General features: G+C 51.3%; 1 protein-coding gene and 3 long non-coding RNA genes across 4 annotated transcripts in view; 1 reads left to right on the forward strand and 3 right to left on the reverse strand.

Annotated features, from left to right (window-relative positions):
- The window catches only part of LOC135289658 (TOG array regulator of axonemal microtubules protein 2-like), a 311721-nt gene that overhangs the window by 150629 nt on the left and 145932 nt on the right, over positions 1 to 15160 (forward strand). The window lies entirely within an intron of this gene.
- On the reverse strand, positions 667 to 1792 carry LOC135290169 (uncharacterized). Its single transcript, XR_010352869.1, has 3 exons — positions 1707 to 1792; positions 1284 to 1372; positions 667 to 753 (listed from the first exon to the last, which is right to left on the reverse strand). It is a non-coding gene; the product is annotated as an uncharacterized LOC135290169 (long non-coding RNA).
- On the reverse strand, positions 6295 to 7227 carry LOC135290497 (uncharacterized). The gene is made up of 2 exons (XR_010353269.1): positions 7183 to 7227; positions 6295 to 6721 (listed from the first exon to the last, which is right to left on the reverse strand). It is a non-coding gene; the product is annotated as an uncharacterized LOC135290497 (long non-coding RNA).
- Positions 13834 to 14766, reverse strand: LOC135290516 (uncharacterized). The gene is made up of 2 exons (XR_010353283.1): positions 14722 to 14766; positions 13834 to 14260 (listed from the first exon to the last, which is right to left on the reverse strand). It is a non-coding gene; the product is annotated as an uncharacterized LOC135290516 (long non-coding RNA).

Consider the following 15160-nt stretch of genomic DNA (forward strand, 5'->3'; position numbering starts at 1 on the left):
ACAGCCCTACGGGGCTGGGATAAACATGTGGCTATCTCTAGTTCTACATGTCTGATTTCTACCTCTCTGCTTAACATCTATTTATCTCTGGTTTTCCTCCTCACATGTCTAGGGCATGGCTTTTACATTCAATCACACTAGTGAAGACACATGATTACCCATTTTCTGCTACCCAAAATAATCTCTCTCTCTCCCTCTCTCTGTCTCTCTCTGTGAAGCAAATTGTTCTCTGCCGGTAAGGAAAGTATTAAAGGTGCCATAGCACCGGCAGCTCCATCTTGGGGATACGCTGGGGTGCTACAAAAGATCTCTAAAATTTGGCAGCATCTCCATGAAGGCAGCCCGGATGGCTGATGTTAGCAAGCAGTGGGGAATGAAGGGTGTGATTGGAACCTGAGGGTGCCAGCCCTTGAGAAACCGATTTGTAGAGAGTCAAAGCCCATTTTGGTGGCAGTGCTGCTTTGTTGGGTCAAAGTTCTGCTCCAGAATTCCGTATTTTAGGCTAGCAGCACAACAAAAGTCAGGGCAGCATCTGCTGCGCCTCTCCCAGTGCGTGGGACCAAGGGAGCCAGGCAAAGCGGTGTCTGGCATGGCTTGCAGCAGGGTTTGTGCCCTTCTGCCAGTTTCTTGACCCTGCTGGCATGTCTGGATTTTCTTCCCACTCACCTGAGCAAGAGTGCTGCTGGCAAGTTTCTGCTCTTTTTTCCAGCAGTAGTAGTACTCCACACACTGTGCCACGGTCTTACTTGGGATCTGTTGTGAAAAGCAAAAGAAGGAATCTGAAATGGCCATCCTGTAGGGTGCATTGGAGAACAATGAGAATACAGAGTAAAGTAGGAATTAAAGTCATGGAGAAATTTGAGGAGGGTGTAAAATGAAATCAATATGCAGGAGTCAGAGAGGCATTATGCAATGTAATAAACCGAGTCTTATGCTACGTGGTAACACATATAATGCACAGATCAACACCAAGTCCCCCTAGCAGAGTTCTTCTTTGCCCTGTTCACTGCAGTTATCCCAGCACAAGGTGTTGTGGAAGCAACAGCACACCTGGGAGACAAGTCTGACAGAACAGAGCTTTGTCTTCCAAAAGAGCCTGGAGAGAAGGGCTGCAGAGGCAGGATCATCATTTTCACGCAGGCCTTCCATGTCCTGTTCTGTGACTACTTTAACAGTTTTGGTACTTGAGAAGAGAGGGACATAGGTGCAGTATTTGGTACCAGCAATAATTAACATGTCCCTTCTGATGATCTGCCAAGGTGAGGTATGTCCTGTGGCTTTACCTGCTTCTGGATGAGATGGAAATCCTTGCCGTAGGTGTGGAAAGCCTTTTGGAAGGCCTCCTTCTCCTCAGCTGTCCATCTATCAGAGCCTGGCAAGAAAAAGCAGCAGCTGAATTGATCCCTCTAGCCACTTGAAGCAGATCCCACTGGCTGCCGAAAGCAAGCTGGCACCAGCCATCATTCACGTGTGTGCATGTCTGCTCCCTCAGAAGGTGATGAAGACGAGAGCAGGCATTCCCCAGGGAAAAAGGCATGGAAAACGAGTCAAGCTGAAGGAGTAGATGCTGGTGCTTTCCCCATCCCCAGAGAAGGCGAGATCTTGTGCTAGTTTAAAGCACAACTAATTGAAGCAGAAATGCTTGACACGGCCATTAAGGGCACGGCAGCATGTGTCAGTGAAGGAAGAAGCTGGGCTTAGGTTACCTGCATAATGATAATCAGCCAAGGGATGGTCTTGAGCTGTTGGAGGCCCCCCGAGAGCAACATCTCCAGAGCCTCCTGCAAGATGCAAGGGAAAAAGGCTTGAGCTGCCCCACAACACAAAAAAGGAGCCAAACCCCACCCATGCTGCTTTCAGCCGCTTTGCCTCTTCAGCTGAGGATTCAGGCCCCTGGCTCTCATATGGGTCAAAGATTGTGCTTTGCTCCCAGTCCCTCGTTTCTGCTGCCCAGCCCTTGGCTCCTGCTCCCCAAGGGTAGCATTTTCCTCTCCAACTCCATGATTTTGCTCCTCCTGCACCCCAAATTGCCTCAGCTGACTGCGGCTTCTGGCAATTGTCCCTCAAAATGTCTTCGAGAACACAGATCTCCAGGAGGTTTTCAAGGCAGCAGGCTGCAGGACCCTGCGGCGCTGCCTCCAGGAGAGATCTTGTCCCTGCTGGAGCCATTTGGGCTCAGCCCTGCCGCAGCTGGACGAGACACAGCAGGCAGCGAGTGCTCTGCTGCTTGTGAACTCCCTTCTACAAGGAGCAGCCAGGAAAGGCTGTCCCGCTGCCCGGGCCTTATCAATTCCCTGCCCACTCTTGCCCGCGCCCAAACAGCCGCTTCCTACCGGAACGCTGCCGCGAGCCTGGTGCAGGCAGTGCAGGGCGAGCTCCAGCTGAGCTGCTGCCCCGGGAAGGCCACGGGAGCTGGCCATGTCCAACAGTTCTCTGACTGCAAGCACAACAAAAACCCACCCAAAGTCAGTCTTGAGCCAGCAAAGTGGAAGGCTTTCCATACAAGGCAGAAGGAAAGCACAAGAGCTAAAGCCTGCAGCTTGGAGAGCACGAAAGGGAGAGCAAAGCAAGGGGCAGCTGAAGCAAGGGCCCACCTAGTGCTGCCTCTCCCTTCCATGCAGTTTTTGTCATAAGGACTGGGGGCCAATCTCCCCTCTTCCAGTGGCACATGCCTCTGAACCATTTCGATAGCAGCACAGTTGCTCTTTTTCCTGCTCGGCTGCAGAAGCAGAGCATTGTCCTTACGCCTACCACTTCCACAAGGGAAGATGGGCATGACAAGGAGAGAAGCAGAGCCTGCCAAAAGCTGCCTTTTTACCCAAAAATCAGCATTTTACATGCCTGACTATCTCAGGAGTGGAAGGAAAGCTAGACAGCTACCTCTGTCCGGTTTTTCCAGGTCAGGGTCGTCTTCCTCCAAGGGCTTCCAGACCAGGGTTGCAGGCTCTTCATCCTCACTTGGCGGCCCGGTCTGCACCTCGGGGAGCTCAGCCTGAAAGTCACTGCCAACATTGATGTGTCTAGAGGAAGAAGGAGGTGGACGTAAGAAAGGCAAGTGGTCAAGAGACACCTGGTGTGCAGCCACAGCCTTGGACCAATCCCACCGTGACTCTGAAAGAGCAGTTGTCCTGCTCGCCATTCCTCAAGTTTGCTGTCCTTTAACCCTAGGCCAAAACTCACGGCTTAGTGACGACTCTTGCTTTCCTCTTCATTGTGCCTCTCCTTTCCACCTGAAAGAGATCAAAACAACGCTCCAGATGAAACTCATTCTGCCAAGATGTGTCGGTAGCCTTGCTTCTCATCCTCACCACTGAAAACCCCAAGCTCCTCTGTCCCAGCTCCTCTCCATTAGGTGTCATTGCTGTGTTTTTCACTTGGAATGTCTGAGGCAGGTCCCTCTAGCAGTCTGCAGCTTCCTGAAGAAGGAAAGCTGAAGGGCAGGCACTAGAGTGCCTTGAGTCTTGGGGTCAGTGAGAAGAGCCAAGAGGATGCATGGAAGATGCACTACTGCAGGCTTGGGTTGGATGGAAGGAAAAGGTTCTTCAGCCAGAGGGGGCTTGGGCACTGGAACTGCCTCCCCAGGGAAGGGCTCCCAGCACCAAGGCTGAGAGAGCTCCAAAAGTCTTTGGACACTGCTCTTGGGCACAGGCTGGGATTCTTGAGGCTGTCCTGAGCAGGCCCAGGTGCTGGGCTCCATGATCTCTGGGAGTCCCTTCCAGCCCAGAAAATGCTGTGATACTGTGATTGTGTCCCTGAGAAGCACCACTCAAGAGGGCATCTCACAGCTGCCTCTGACCGTGAGGCAGAGCCAGCCCTACACACATTGAACAACACAGACAAATCTATGGCAATATCTCTCTGGAAAAGAGATGCAAGGCAGGTGGAAAAAAATCAAGGAAGCTATGAAAATAGAATATTGTTCCAGTGTCTGGAAGTGATGTAAGTATGTGAGTACAAAAGAATTGCTGCAACCAGATCATTTTGGAGGATGAAAGCCAGTATTGCAGGACAAGCCCAGCAAACTCCTTGCATGCTCTGATGGGCAGGCATCCCAGAGGAGAAGTCCCATCCTTCTGGTTTTTGAAGCTTTGCAGCAGGTGTGACCAGAGTGAGGGCGTAACAGGATTTGTGGACACTGAACCCCTGAATTCCTTCGGAACGACCAGTTGGTTTTGGGGTCACCACAACGTAGTTTTAGGACTTAAATGGGTGCCACGAACTTCTAATCAGGCGATCAGTAAAGGAGAATCTACAAGTGCACCGTGACAGCTCCCTACGTCCTCTATGGAAAGGTCTGTATTTCCTCTGGAGGCAGCATTATTCCTGGAGAAGTTGCAGCCTGCTTTCATGTGCAACCTCTTCTGGGGAAAGTGACCACGCACCGTGTCTGTGGTGGTTGGTGGCAGAGCCAGCTGGAGCCTCCTGCTGTTCTGTGAGTGCTTTGGGGGCCCACGGGTATTTTCTTACCTTGCTCAGTGCCAAAGTGCTGCGGGGATGCCTGGCGGCAGACGAGGAGATGAGGATGTCGCTGCAGAAGCCAGCTGTGGCGCTGAGTGCAGAAGGTGGCTGCTGAGGGACAGCCCAGGAGCAGATGCTGCAGCTGCTGCTCCAGCGCTGCTCCACCAGTGTTCCACCAACGGCCGCAAGAGCAGCAGACAAGGGCAGTTGCTACGGGCACAGCCCAACATTCCATGCAGAACCCCAGGGGAACCATGGGACAGAAACAGGGACAGGCCACCTTTGCCCCTTCTACTTCTTCTGCTGCAAGTTTGCTCTGAGGAGCTCCCCATTGGGGCTTTTCCCCTCAGTCCTCTGGACATGGAAAAGCAGAGCCGGGACAGCTCTGGCTCTCCTCTGTGCTTCTCTGTAAGGTGCCTGCAGCTGAACAGGCACAGGAGCTGGCTCTGTCCAAGGGCCCATTCCACATTTCCTGCACTGCAGAACCAGGAGGACTCCTGCCGCTGCCTCTCCTCTGGCTCTGAGAGGAGCTAGAGCTTGCAAATTGTTCCGTGCAGAACCAAGTGCAAAGCTTTCTCTCCAAGTGGCGGCATTCATCCTGCCCCCTTTCTCAATTGTCTGGTGCCCAATAATGTCACTTGATGTTTTCCCTCCTTTGGCCAGCTGAGCTGGTCTCTCACCTCAACACTCCTTCCCTGAAACTTGGAGAAACGGGATGTTTCTCAGGGCAGCTGATGGGGACACACACACTGGGACAGTGCACCAGCATTGCTGTAGTCAACAGGTCATGCAGAATTTCTAGGTCTCTCTTCCAGCTCCCTTGAAGAAGGGGGAATGTTCATCTCTACTACTCTGGCATTCCTCTAAGGAAGGAACACCAAGAGAATTTCTTTTCCACACTAATAGCCTTCACCTTTGTTGGAATACTTAGGTGCCAGATATGGCAAAACCCAGCCACTTGTACTGCTTTCCTGCCTAAGGTTATAGTAAAAGCAAATCTTGCTTCCTTCCCAGCCTGCATGTTACACCCACACCAGCCACCTGCTGGGAAAACATCTGGAACGAGGCCCACTGCAAGGCAGATACTTTGTAGGCTCCAGATCCCACCTGCACTGGCTCCAGCAGGCAAGGGCAAGCTTTGGTTGGCTTCCCAGAAGCAGCCTGGTCATTCCCCCCTGCCTCGCCCCCTCGCCATCCTCCACAGCCCCTGCTGCCAAAGCCTTGCTAGGCAGAGCCATTTGCTGGGCTCGGTAAAAGAGTGACTTGGATTCTTCTTTGGCGCAAATACCAAAGCTGTGAGAAGTGAGAGGATCAGGTTCACAGCCGCTCTGCTTTAGCTAAGGACATTACTGGAGGCTCAGAGCCTGGTCCTTTAAAGAGAAACTGAATCTGAACTCCTGGTGTCTTTGTGGTGCATGTGGATATTTCTTTTCTAGAATCAGAGGGGTTAGAAAAGTCCTCCAAGGTGCTCAAGTCCATCTGTACCCCAAAATGAAACAAAGTTATGTTGCTGGGCAACAAAAAGGCCTCAACCCACTACTTTTATCCCAGCAAGTACAGTGAGACAAGGGCACTCCTTTAGATCCAGTTCATTGAATTCAGCAAAGCCTCCCCAGCCACTCCCAGCTGAGATGTTCAGGAATCAAAGGAGGAAGCTCCACCATGATTTCATTGGCAGCAATGGGGACACGCCTCTGGAAGTGCTGCCAGCTGAGCCAGGGGCTGGGCCTGGGGGGGACCCCTGTGCCCCCATTGCTCTCTCAGGGCAAATGCCGTGCATGCAACACCAAGGAAATGTAACGAACACTGCCTCAGGGATTTCATGCAGACAAAAAGGAAAATGGAACAAACTTTGGTTTAATGATACAGACAGATGATGTCTCAACAAAGACAAAATGAGAAAGGATGGAGCATAGTGAACACGTAACCTCTTACATGCAATGATAAATAACATACTATTAATCTACTAGTAATTTAACACAACTTATCATCTAATAGTACTAATACGTCTTTTATATTACTAATGTATCTTAACTAATTAATTGAGAAATTCCTACCACGTAAATTTAATGGACAAATAAAGAATCCTAAAACCTTAAAAAGCTATCTTATTTCTATCTAATCCTCTTGAGGCCTAACTCTTGCTAGTCCTGGACAAGTGCAGGGCTAATTTGGCCTTTTCTTCTTGGGGAGAGGCTGTGCATCCTTGCGTGGGCGATGTCTTCTTCTGTGCTTGTTCCTCTCCTTGATGGTTTCAAACTCCCTGGAAGACAGGAAACAAACCATCCATTGTTAATTTCATACACACCATGAAGCCAGGCGCCGAGATCTCACTTTTTGGATGAATTTCTGCCTTTTCAGGCTGTGACACATTTGTAAATTGATCAGCACCATGAGTCTGATCTTTCTGGTTTCAATTCTTTGAAATGTCTTCCTCCTTTTGCTTGATCCTAGGTTTAATTGGATCAGCAGCATCAAAGCAAGCTTTGATGCATGTGTTCCTGCTTGTACGAACTGTGTCTTGTTGGGGCATGGCAAGGTTTCACTGGGAATGCTGGGTTTGAACGAAGCTGTTTGGGTGTCAAGTGGGCTGTAAGCTTGAGCAGGGCTGCCAGGGGCGATCCTGCAAGTGGCCTCAGCTTGCCCTGTGGTGCCTTTGGAAAGGGTCAGCGTGCTTTAGGCCAAAGGGGCAGCTGGGAGCAGAAGGAGGAGGAGCTTGCGCACCGTTGGCACTGCCCGCACGGAAAGGGGCCTCCCGCCGGCTGGGGCGGCTGGCGCGGTTGGCAGCAGGGACACTCCGCGCTGCCAGCCCGCTTGCGGCTTCTCTTCCCGGTCTCCCCTGTCTCCTTTCTGGGAGGGCTTTTCCTCCTCTTCCGTTTGCCCGCAGTCTGGAAATCAAAGAATCCTTACAGTGCTTCCTTCCTCTCAGAAAGCTGAGACGCTCACAGCGTCCACCCCAAAAATCTATCGGCCTAAGCAATTTCTTCCAAACCCCGAAGAGCTGAGAAAAGGGCTGGATATGGCAGTGGGCTGCGGCAGGCTGCCAACCCAGCACTTGGAGGAAAATACTCCCCTTCACTACAGCCCTACGGGGCTGGGATAAACACGTGGCTATCTCTAGTTCTACATGTCTGATTTCTACCTCTCTGCTTAACATCTATTTATCTCTGGTTTTCCTCCTCACATGTCTAGGGCATGGCTTTTACATTCAATCACACTAGTGAAGACACATGATTACCCATTTTCTGCTACCCAAAATAATCTCTCTCTCTCCCTCTCTCTGTCTCTCTCTGTGAAGCAAATTGTTCTCTGCCGGTAAGGAAAGTATTAAAGGTGCCATAGCACCGGCAGCTCCATCTTGGGGATACGCTGGGGTGCTACAAAAGATCTCTAAAATTTGGCAGCATCTCCATGAAGGCAGCCCGGATGGCTGATGTTAGCAAGCAGTGGGGAATGAAGGGTGTGATTGGAACCTGAGGGTGCCAGCCCTTGAGAAACCGATTTGTAGAGAGTCAAAGCCCATTTTGGTGGCAGTGCTGCTTTGTTGGGTCAAAGTTCTGCTCCAGAATTCCGTATTTTAGGCTAGCAGCACAACAAAAGTCAGGGCAGCATCTGCTGCGCCTCTCCCAGTGCGTGGGACCAAGGGAGCCAGGCAAAGCGGTGTCTGGCATGGCTTGCAGCAGGGTTTGTGCCCTTCTGCCAGTTTCTTGACCCTGCTGGCATGTCTGGATTTTCTTCCCACTCACCTGAGCAAGAGTGCTGCTGGCAAGTTTCTGCTCTTTTTTCCAGCAGTAGTAGTACTCCACACACTGTGCCACGGTCTTACTTGGGATCTGTTGTGAAAAGCAAAAGAAGGAATCTGAAATGGCCATCCTGTAGGGTGCATTGGAGAACAATGAGAATACAGAGTAAAGTAGGAATTAAAGTCATGGAGAAATTTGAGGAGGGTGTAAAATGAAATCAATATGCAGGAGTCAGAGAGGCATTATGCAATGTAATAAACCGAGTCTTATGCTACGTGGTAACACATATAATGCACAGATCAACACCAAGTCCCCCTAGCAGAGTTCTTCTTTGCCCTGTTCACTGCAGTTATCCCAGCACAAGGTGTTGTGGAAGCAACAGCACACCTGGGAGACAAGTCTGACAGAACAGAGCTTTGTCTTCCAAAAGAGCCTGGAGAGAAGGGCTGCAGAGGCAGGATCATCATTTTCACGCAGGCCTTCCATGTCCTGTTCTGTGACTATTTTAACAGTTTTGGTACTTGAGAAGAGAGGGACATAGGTGCAGTATTTGGTACCAGCAATAATTAACATGTCCCTTCTGATGATCTGCCAAGGTGAGGTATGTCCTGTGGCTTTACCTGCTTCTGGATGAGATGGAAATCCTTGCCGTAGGTGTGGAAAGCCTTTTGGAAGGCCTCCTTCTCCTCAGCTGTCCATCTATCAGAGCCTGGCAAGAAAAAGCAGCAGCTGAATTGATCCCTCTAGCCACTTGAAGCAGATCCCACTGGCTGCCGAAAGCAAGCTGGCACCAGCCATCATTCACGTGTGTGCATGTCTGCTCCCTCAGAAGGTGATGAAGACGAGAGCAGGCATTCCCCAGGGAAAAAGGCATGGAAAACGAGTCAAGCTGAAGGAGTAGATGCTGGTGCTTTCCCCATCCCCAGAGAAGGCGAGATCTTGTGCTAGTTTAAAGCACAACTAATTGAAGCAGAAATGCTTGACACGGCCATTAAGGGCACGGCAGCATGTGTCAGTGAAGGAAGAAGCTGGGCTTAGGTTACCTGCATAATGATAATCAGCCAAGGGATGGTCTTGAGCTGTTGGAGGCCCCCCCGAGAGCAACATCTCCAGAGCCTCCTGCAAGATGCAAGGGAAAAAGGCTTGAGCTGCCCCACAACACAAAAAAGGAGCCAAACCCCACCCATGCTGCTTTCAGCCGCTTTGCCTCTTCAGCTGAGGATTCAGGCCCCTGGCTCTCATATGGGTCAAAGATTGTGCTTTGCTCCCAGTCCCTCGTTTCTGCTGCCCAGCCCTTGGCTCCTGCTCCCCAAGGGTAGCATTTTCCTCTCCAACTCCATGATTTTGCTCCTCCTGCACCCCAAATTGCCTCAGCTGACTGCGGCTTCTGGCAATTGTCCCTCAAAATGTCTTCGAGAACACAGATCTCCAGGAGGTTTTCAAGGCAGCAGGCTGCAGGACCCTGCGGCGCTGCCTCCAGGAGAGATCTTGTCCCTGCTGGAGCCATTTGGGCTCAGCCCTGCCGCAGCTAGACGAGACACAGCAGGCAGCGAGTGCTCTGCTGCTTGTGAACTCCCTTCTACAAGGAGCAGCCAGGAAAGGCTGTCCCGCTGCCCGGGCCTTATCAATTCCCTGCCCACTCTTGCCCGCGCCCAAACAGCCGCTTCCTACCGGAACGCTGCTGCGAGCCTGGTGCAGGCAGTGCAGGGCGAGCTCCAGCTGAGCTGCTGCCCCGGGAAGGCCACGGGAGCTGGCCATGTCCAACAGTTCTCTGACTGCAAGCACAACAAAAACCCACCCAAAGTCAGTCTTGAGCCAGCAAAGTGGAAGGCTTTCCATACAAGGCAGAAGGAAAGCACAAGAGCTAAAGCCTGCAGCTTGGAGAGCACGAAAGGGAGAGCAAAGCAAGGGGCAGCTGAAGCAAGGGCCCACCTAGTGCTGCCTCTCCCTTCCATGCAGTTTTTGTCATAAGGACTGGGGGCCAATCTCCCCTCTTCCAGTGGCACATGCCTCTGAACCATTTCGATAGCAGCACAGTTGCTCTTTTTCCTGCTCGGCTGCAGAAGTAGAGCATTGTCCTTACGCCTACCACTTCCACAAGGGAAGATGGGCATGACAAGGAGAGAAGCAGAGCCTGCCAAAAGCTGCCTTTTTACCCAAAAATCAGCATTTTACATGCCTGACTATCTCAGGAGTGGAAGGAAAGCTAGACAGCTACCTCTGTCCGGTTTTTCCAGGTCAGGGTCGTCTTCCTCCAAGGGCTTCCAGACCAGGGTTGCAGGCTCTTCATCCTCACTTGGCGGCCCGGTCTGCACCTCGGGGAGCTCAGCCTGAAAGTCACTGCCAACATTGATGTGTCTAGAGGAAGAAGGAGATGGACGTAAGAAAGGCAAGTGGTCAAGAGACACCTGGTGTGCAGCCACAGCCTTGGACCAATCCCACCGTGACTCTGAAAGAGCAGTTGTCCTGCTCGCCATTCCTCAAGTTTGCTGTCCTTTAACCCTAGGCCAAAACTCACGGCTTAGTGACGACTCTTGCTTTCCTCTTCATTGTGCCTCTCCTTTCCACCTGAAAGAGATCAAAACAACGCTCCAGATGAAACTCATTCTGCCAAGATGTGTCGGTAGCCTTGCTTCTCATCCTCACCACTGAAAACCCCAAGCTCCTCTGTCCCAGCTCCTCTCCATTAGGTGTCATTGCTGTGTTTTTCACTTGGAATGTCTGAGGCAGGTCCCTCTAGCAGTCTGCAGCTTCCTGAAGAAGGAAAGCTGAAGGGCAGGCACTAGAGTGCCTTGAGTCTTGGGGTCAGTGAGAAGAGCCAAGAGGATGCATGGAAGATGCACTACTGCAGGCTTGGGTTGGATGGAAGGAAAAGGTTCTTCAGCCAGAGGGGGCTTGGGCACTGGAACTGCCTCCCCAGGGAAGGGCTCCCAGCACCAAGGCTGAGAGAGCTCCAAAAGTCTTTGGACACTGCTCTTGGGCACAGGCTGGGATTCTTGCGGCTGTCCTGAGCAGGCCCAGGTGCTGGGCTCCATGATCTCTGGGAGTCCCTTCCAGCCCAGAAAATGCTGTGATACTGTGATTGTGTCCCTGAGAAGCACCACTCAAGAGGGCATCTCACAGCTGCCTCTGACCGTGAGGCAGAGCCAGCCCTACACACATTGAACAACACAGACAAATCTATGGCAATATCTCTCTGGAAAAGAGATGCAAGGCAGGTGGAAAAAAATCAAGGAAGCTATGAAAATAGAATATTGTTCCAGTGTCTGGAAGTGATGTAAGTATGTGAGTACAAAAGAATTGCTGCAACCAGATCATTTTGGAGGATGAAAGCCAGTATTGCAGGACAAGCCCAGCAAACTCCTTGCATGCTCTGATGGGCAGGCATCCCAGAGGAGAAGTCCCATCCTTCTGGTTTTTGAAGCTTTGCAGCAGGTGTGACCAGAGTGAGGGCGTAACAGGATTTGTGGACACTGAACCCCTGAATTCCTTCGGAACGACCAGTTGGTTTTGGGGTCACCACAACGTAGTTTTAGGACTTAAATGGGTGCCACGAACTTCTAATCAGGCGATCAGTAAAGGAGAATCTACAAGTGCACCGTGACAGCTCCCTACGTCCTCTATGGAAAGGTCTGTATTTCCTCTGGAGGCAGCATTATTCCTGGAGAAGTTGCAGCCTGCTTTCATGTGCAACCTCTTCTGGGGAAAGTGACCACGCACCGTGTCTGTGGTGGTTGGTGGCAGAGCCAGCTGGAGCCTCCTGCTGTTCTGTGAGTGCTTTGGGGGCCCACGGGTATTTTCTTACCTTGCTCAGTGCCAAAGTGCTGCGGGGATGCCTGGCGGCAGACGAGGAGATGAGGATGTCGCTGCAGAAGCCAGCTGTGGCGCTGAGTGCAGAAGGTGGCTGCTGAGGGACAGCCCAGGAGCAGATGCTGCAGCTGCTGCTCCAGCGCTGCTCCACCAGTGTTCCACCAACGGCCGCAAGAGCAGCAGACAAGGGCAGTTGCTACGGGCACAGCCCAACATTCCATGCAGAACCCCAGGGGAACCATGGGACAGAAACAGGGACAGGCCACCTTTGCCCCTTCTACTTCTTCTGCTGCAAGTTTGCTCTGAGGAGCTCCCCATTGGGGCTTTTCCCCTCAGTCCTCTGGACATGGAAAAGCAGAGCCGGGACAGCTCTGGCTCTCCTCTGTGCTTCTCTGTAAGGTGCCTGCAGCTGAACAGGCACAGGAGCTGGCTCTGTCCAAGGGCCCATTCCACATTTCCTGCACTGCAGAACCAGGAGGACTCCTGCCGCTGCCTCTCCTCTGGCTCTGAGAGGAGCTAGAGCTTGCAAATTGTTCCGTGCAGAACCAAGTGCAAAGCTTTCTCTCCAAGTGGCGGCATTCATCCTGCCCCCTTTCTCAATTGTCTGGTGCCCAATAATGTCACTTGATGTTTTCCCTCCTTTGGCCAGCTGAGCTGGTCTCTCACCTCAACACTCCTTCCCTGAAACTTGGAGAAACGGGATGTTTCTCAGGGCAGCTGATGGGGACACACACACTGGGACAGTGCACCAGCATTGCTGTAGTCAACAGGTCATGCAGAATTTCTAGGTCTCTCTTCCAGCTCCCTTGAAGAAGGGGGAATGTTCATCTCTACTACTCTGGCATTCCTCTAAGGAAGGAACACCAAGAGAATTTCTTTTCCACACTAATAGCCTTCACCTTTGTTGGAATACTTAGGTGCCAGATATGGCAAAACCCAGCCACTTGTACTGCTTTCCTGCCTAAGGTTATAGTAAAAGCAAATCTTGCTTCCTTCCCAGCCTGCATGTTACACCCACACCAGCCACCTGCTGGGAAAACATCTGGAACGAGGCCCACTGCAAGGCAGATACTTTGTAGGCTCCAGATCCCACCTGCACTGGCTCCAGCAGGCAAGGGCAAGCTTTGGTTGGCTTCCCAGAAGCAGCCTGGTCATTCCCCCCTGCCTCGCCCCCTCGCCATCCTCCACAGCCCCTGCTGCCAAAGCCTTGCTAGGCAGAGCCATTTGCTGGGCTCGGTAAAAGAGTGACTTGGATTCTTCTTTGGCGCAAATACCAAAGCTGTGAGAAGTGAGAGGATCAGGTTCACAGCCGCTCTGCTTTAGCTAAGGACATTACTGGAGGCTCAGAGCCTGGTCCTTTAAAGAGAAACTGAATCTGAACTCCTGGTGTCTTTGTGGTGCATGTGGATATTTCTTTTCTAGAATCAGAGGGGTTAGAAAAGTCCTCCAAGGTGCTCAAGTCCATCTGTACCCCAAAATGAAACAAAGTTATGTTGCTGGGCAACAAAAAGGCCTCAACCCACTACTTTTATCCCAGCAAGTACAGTGAGACAAGGGCACTCCTTTAGATCCAGTTCATTGAATTCAGCAAAGCCTCCCCAGCCACTCCCAGCTGAGATGTTCAGGAATCAAAGGAGGAAGCTCCACCATGATTTCATTGGCAGCAATGGGGACACGCCTCTGGAAGTGCTGCCAGCTGAGCCAGGGGCTGGGCCTGGGGGGGACCCCTGTGCCCCCATTGCTCTCTCAGGGCAAATGCCGTGCATGCAACACCAAGGAAATGTAACGAACACTGCCTCAGGGATTTCATGCAGACAAAAAGGAAAATGGAACAAACTTTGGTTTAATGATACAGACAGATGATGTCTCAACAAAGACAAAATGAGAAAGGATGGAGCATAGTGAACACGTAACCTCTTACATGCAATGATAAATAACATACTATTAATCTACTAGTAATTTAACACAACTTATCATCTAATAGTACTAATACGTCTTTTATATTACTAATGTATCTTAACTAATTAATTGAGAAATTCCTACCACGTAAATTTAATGGACAAATAAAGAATCCTAAAACCTTAAAAAGCTATCTTATTTCTATCTAATCCTCTTGAGGCCTAACTCTTGCTAGTCCTGGACAAGTGCAGGGCTAATTTGGCCTTTTCTTCTTGGGGAGAGGCTGTGCATCCTTGCGTGGGCGATGTCTTCTTCTGTGCTTGTTCCTCTCCTTGATGGTTTCAAACTCCCTGGAAGACAGGAAACAAACCATCCATTGTTAATTTCATACACACCATGAAGCCAGGCGCCGAGATCTCACTTTTTGGATGAATTTCTGCCTTTTCAGGCTGTGACACATTTGTAAATTGATCAGCACCATGAGTCTGATCTTTCTGGTTTCAATTCTTTGAAATGTCTTCCTCCTTTTGCTTGATCCTAGGTTTAATTGGATCAGCAGCATCAAAGCAAGCTTTGATGCATGTGTTCCTGCTTGTACGAACTGTGTCTTGTTGGGGCATGGCAAGGTTTCACTGGGAATGCTGGGTTTGAACGAAGCTGTTTGGGTGTCAAGTGGGCTGTAAGCTTGAGCAGGGCTGCCAGGGGCGATCCTGCAAGTGGCCTCAGCTTGCCCTGTGGTGCCTTTGGAAAGGGTCAGCGTGCTTTAGGCCAAAGGGGCAGCTGGGAGCAGAAGGAGGAGGAGCTTGCGCACCGTTGGCACTGCCCGCACGGAAAGGGGCCTCCCGCCGGCTGGGGCGGCTGGCGCGGTTGGCAGCAGGGACACTCCGCGCTGCCAGCCCGCTTGCGGCTTCTCTTCCCGGTCTCCCCTGTCTCCTTTCTGGGAGGGCTTTTCCTCCTCTTCCGTTTGCCCGCAGTCTGGAAATCAAAGAATCCTTACAGTGCTTCCTTCCTCTCAGAAAGCTGAGACGCTCACAGCGTCCACCCCAAAAATCTATCGGCCTAAGCAATTTCTTCCAAACCCCGAAGAGCTGAGAAAAGGGCTGGATATGGCAGTGGGCTGCGGCAGGCTGCCAACCCAGCACTTGGAGGAAAATACTCCCCTTCACTACAGCCCTACGGGGCTGGGATAAACACGTGGCTATCTCTAGTTCTACATGTCTGATTTCTACCTCTCTGCTTAACATCTATTT

The sequence above is a fragment of the Passer domesticus genome, chromosome Z, assembly GCF_036417665.1.
Source record: "Passer domesticus isolate bPasDom1 chromosome Z, bPasDom1.hap1, whole genome shotgun sequence".
NCBI classification, from domain to species: Eukaryota; Metazoa; Chordata; class Aves; order Passeriformes; family Passeridae; genus Passer; species Passer domesticus.